A 5,494-nucleotide genomic window follows, 5' to 3' on the forward strand; every position below is an offset into this window, starting at 1 on the left:
AAGCATAAAAATATTACTCCATTATCAGCTGTTGACAATCTGCACCATTCTTGTCCCTTAAGAAAAATTTGTATGACTATTGACTTAAATGGACGAGTCTCCACATTTACAGAGAAATTTTCACAGGCCATTTAAGCATTTAAGTGGTGCCAATCACTTCTTTTTAGCCTCAGTAGAAACCCTAAATGGACTTTATAATCCAGCATACACTGCCTATCTCCCTTCAATTAAATTTCCAATCATGGCACATTCACACCACAACACCAAAATCAAGTGCTTTTTACTCTGCCTTTATACTGAATTACATGCAAATTTTGATTTCTGAGCCCAGTTCTAGAATTACAGGTGCCATCTGCATGCTTAGTCTTAAAACCTTACTGAGACACATTTTCTGTCGTGGACTAGGCACTACACATTTCAGGCTGTCTTCTAGCGAACTCTTACGGAAAAGGCTCGATTCTCATGACACAGTCTTGTGTAAGATGTTTCAATGCAGTTCTTGCTATGTATAAGCTCTCCAAACACCTGCCTCGCAGAGATTATTCCAATAAAAACAAATACAACAATAAGAGAAAATTTTTTATGTGTTTGACTAAAAATGGAAGTGAAAGTTATTGACCAGCTTGGAGTGTATTAAAAATGGGCGATGTCGAAAAAGGCAACATTTTTGTTCAGAAGTATGCCCAGTGCCACACTGTGGAAAAGGGAGGCAAGCTTAAAACTGGACCAAATCTCCAGGGTCTGTCTGGGTGAAAGACAGGTCAGGCTGCTGAATTCCCTTACACAGATGCCAACCAGAGCAAAGGCATCACGTGGAGAGAGGATACCCTGATGGAATATTTGGAGAATCCCAAAAATATACATCCCTGGAACAAAAATGATCTTCAATGGAATTGAAAAGGGAGAAAAGGCAGACCTGATAGCTTATCTATCTTTTTTTTTTTCTTTTGGTTTTTCGAGACAGGGTTTCTCTGTGTAGCCCTGGATGTCCTGGAACTCACTCTGTAGACCAGGCTGGCCTCGAACTCAGAAATTCACCTGTCTCTGCCTCCCAAGTGCTGGGATTAAAGGCGTGCGCCACCACGCCCGGCCTGATAGCTTATCTTAAAAGGGCTTCTAATGAGTAACTCTACTGCCTTATGTATTACAAAACAAACGTCTCATGTCTTTTAATGTATACCATAATTTAATTCATACACCAAATTCAGATCATGGCTAACAATGTCTTTGTTGCACAGTCCCAATTTAAATAAAACAGTTTGCTTAAGTTGTATCAGAGCTTCAACTAATGAAGTCAGAAACATATTTCTGGTGTTCATCCCATACACAAGTGACTTACTTAAAAAATATATCAAATTCCTTATCTAGATTGAAAAGTCTGTGGTCTAGAATTCAAAAATTATTATCATCAAAATCAAGGGAATATTGCACTCCATGTTGCAGGTGTCTAAAAAGATCCTAACCTTGTGGGAAATTGACAAGTAATCATCTTGCAGATAAATGTGGAAATTTTAATACAAAAATTACTGAATAGCAGATAGGAATGTAACATTTGTCTATCTGTATTTAGGTACTTCATAAATTAATGTGAAAAAACCTTGGCAACTTAAATAAAAATAACCTTCGAGTAAAAAGTTGTCTTGGAAGACCTCATCATGGATTCTAGTCTTGGAGAATTTAAAAATTGCTCCCTTTTTTATAATCTAAGCAAAATTTGTAGAGAAGTAAATGGAGCCAAAATGGACATTTTCAAAGGTGGTGCTCATTGAGAACCCAAGCCATGAGAAAATTGTATTGGTCCTTGGTGGTTATGCAGCACCACTAGCATAGAAGAACCTGAAAGCAAGCCACAGGGAACATTGGCCATAGGCAAAATTGTTAAATGAAAGAATGTTTTTCATATCCTCATAATTTTCCTTTGTTCCTTTTTAAAACATCTGGCAGGCTTCCTCTCTTCCTGTTTTAAAAAAATTCATTGATACTCCTCCTATTTAAGAGCCCAAGTTTCTTACAGAATCCTGATCATTACTATTGAAAAGTCTTCCATGAGCCAACTTCTTCCTTCTGCCTTCTTGACAGCTGCAGAAGCCCTAATGAGAACCAAATTCTATTAAACAAATGCTAGCCAAAGTCTGATAATGTGCCTAAGTATGCTTGGGATAAAATCTAGTATATGAGTCAAGCCTTGGTCCTTACAGGTTTATATCTCTAGAATAAATACTTTCAAATATAAGCAACTAAAATGTGTGTGTGTGTGTGGGGGGGGAACAAACAAAAACAACAACAAAATAGCACAGAGTTTTCATGCATTGTAAGGCATGAAATCTAACTTCCGGGGTCCGGCAGGTATTGCAGTGGGTTAGTCTCTAAACTTGGTCTGAAGAAATGAAAGAAAATCAGAAGACAGAATATTCTAGGCAGAGGGCATGGCTGGCTGTGCAAATACTAGGCAGATTGTGCAAAGAAGGCATGACTGTGCAGAGTGGAGCTTTGGTGGTCAGCACATAGCAGACTATACAGGAGGCTGTACAGGAAGGACCAGGAAGGCAGAGATGGCAATAAGGATGTCTCACTGAGCAGATTGTGATGGCCTTGTCTCTGACGCCAGGGAAGGTAGATGGAAAGATACTGGCATGGTTTAAGTTAGAGTTCAGCACAATTAGATTCTCAATCTGAAGAAGTTCTTGGGTACATTGTGCAGAACAAATTGGGGAGGACACAAACTAGAAATCAATAGCCTAACTCAATGAACACAGCAGAGGTAACTGCTTGCAAGGAATGGACTCAGGAAATATGAAGAGGCAGAATCAATTGGGTAATAGATTGGGCACAATAATTGCAGTGAGGAAAATGTTTTAAAAAGGAAGGGGAAGGAACCTGTCGGATTTCTTTATAAAATGACTTCACACCCCTGTGACATAGCTGTCTATAAAGAGCTCCTTGAGATCGTTTCTGCAGAAGACTTTTGGAAAACAGAAACACTGACTGAATACTTTGATCATATCACAAAACACTGAAGACACTAGGAGACTCACGTGTTCTTCCTTTTTTAAAGTGCAAGCTCTTGTCATAAATTTTTTACAATTCTCTTCTGCTTTATGTCAAAAGTGTCCTTAGAATACAGTATCTAATAAGCTCATTTATTCTAACTTAATCAATGACTTCGTATATAGCAAGATGACAGGATACCTCATCTCATTTAATCTTGATGTGTAATTAAATTAAAAGGACTTATCTTGTGACAGGCCCATCTTCTTTCATCTATGGCCTTTCCAAAGAAGAGCATGCCAAACACAGATACCAGCAAATACGTTTTTTTTCCCCTCAGTTTGAGAGGTCTCAGAGAGATTCTCTTTTCTTTCCTCAGCTTTTAGAATCTTTAAAGTATAGATCAGATAGTAGTTTTTAGACGAGAGGTCTAGATTTCAGAAAATCATTTAGACAGTTTGCAAAGTTCCTTTTCAAACCCAGAATGCCCATATTCCAGGATGACATAGTTCCTGCATAGGAAGCAATTTCTCTTATGTGAAAGCAGAGTTGTATGTTTCCTTACCACCTGTAGGCCATAATCCAAAGTAATTTCCCTGGGATTTAGTAAAATACACAGGTCTCTCTGAGCATGTCCTTCGGCTCTGAAATGGATACTGATGATAACATCCAACTTTAGCCTCGTTACTTTATTTTTAGATGAATATTTCACCAAGGAAGTTTGAAAAGATTTTGTGCTCCATTTGGTTTAAAAAGACTGAGATAATATGCTTAAAGATTTGCTTTCAAATCATCGTTAACACTCTATTCAATTCATCTCTTTTTCCTGAGGAAGGATAAAATGATTCTTATAAGGAGTGGTGAATGAATTTCAACTACACACAGGAGAATTTTATTAGGACCCCTTGGAATAGAGCACCCTAACGATCTTTATTTTTTTAAAAAAAAGAGTATTTAATACAAAAGAACATGAATATACAAGAGGGACTGGGTATGAGATCAGTGACAGTAGAAAAGGAGAAGAGAGGCTAGCAGATGTGCTGCATAGTTTTATGTCAATTTGCCACAACTAACGTCATCTTAGAAGATGAAGCCTCAATGTCAGGCTGCAGGTTAGCCTGCAGGACACTTTCTTAATTAGTGATTGATGATTAAGGGCTCATCCCATTGTGGGTGGTTCCACCTCTCCATGGCCTCTGCGTCAGCTTCTGCCTCCAGGCTCCTCTCTTGTTAGACTTCCTGTCTTGACATCCTTAAATGATAGCCAGTGATATGGAAGTGTAAGCCAAATAACCCCTACTTCCCCAGGCTTGTTCTTTTGTCACGATGTTTCATTTCAGCAATGGAAACCCTAACTAAGGTGCTGGGGGAGGGGAGTCATCAAAATATGTCAGGTACATGTATCAAAATGTCAGAATGAAATCCATACAATCAATCAATATATACTAACAACAACAACAACTCCTTTAAAAGACACTGCATTGTGGAACTGTGATAGGCAGCCTGTTTTGGTTGAGGGAGGCGTGCTCTGGAGACCCAGTAGAAAACTCTACAAGGGACAGAACAGTGAGCCACATTCCCAGAGACAGGTGCCTGCCACCACAGAGCTCCCAGCTCCATAATTCTGTGACTGTAAGTCACACAGACAAAGCTCCAAGCTCCTGGCATTCTAGCTAGACTTCACCCTCAGAGTTAAGGTTAGGGTTAGGGTTAGCCAGGTATGTTTCTCCCCACAGCTACCCTGCAACTGCAACATAGCCCAGCCCACTATAAAAGGGGTTGCTTGGCCCCTCCTGTCTCTCTCTTAAGCTCTCACCTTTCTTATTCTCATTTCTAGCTCTCCTTTTCCCCCTCCCTTCCCATTCTCTTCATGTGGCCATGGCTGGCCTCTCTCTTTCTTTTACCTTGTCTCTTTCTCTCTGCCTTTCTACAATAAATCTCTAAAACCATAGACTGTCTCTGCTCATCAAGGCCCACTGTGCTTGAACAATTAAAAAGGCTTTCCGCTGAACCTAACCTAACCTTTCGTCTAACCTCCTGCTAGAAGTCCTTCCTACACTCTAACCACGGACTGGACCAAGGACTCTTGCCCTTGTGGGACTCACCCAGCTCCCCCTCTCCCCCTGCCTTCTCCCTTTGGCCCCGAGGCTGGCCAAGCCCCCCACGGAGCCCCCACTTTTTTCTCAGCTCTTCAAGGACATACAGCAGCATCTGGGATGTCCAAGACTGAGAACCTGTTATTTCTGGCCTCTGTGAGACCCAGAGACCTCGGACTGCCCCTTGTTCACACCCCCCAGGGGTGGGGTCCGTGGCTTCCCACAGCCAGACACCCACCTGGGGCCATATGGAGAGCATGCAGCCTTTCTCCATGTCCGCCCACCCAGAGCACTGGAACTCATATTCCCTCATGGCCGCTGCTTGACACTGGATCATTGAGAACTGCTAGCTTTTAAAATCACCAAGAGGAAGTCCTTTGTTTACTTAAGTGGCTACTATGTAAGATGTA

General features: G+C 40.8%; 1 pseudogene; it reads left to right on the forward strand.

Annotated features, from left to right (window-relative positions):
* The first annotated feature begins 639 nt into the window (after nt 1-639).
* On the forward strand, nt 640-925 carry LOC110338893 (annotated as a pseudogene).
* Nucleotides 926-5,494: the final 4,569 nt, after the last annotated feature.

Source organism: Mus pahari, chromosome 22, assembly GCF_900095145.1.
Source record: "Mus pahari chromosome 22, PAHARI_EIJ_v1.1, whole genome shotgun sequence".
NCBI lineage: Eukaryota > Metazoa > Chordata > Mammalia > Rodentia > Muridae > Mus > Mus pahari.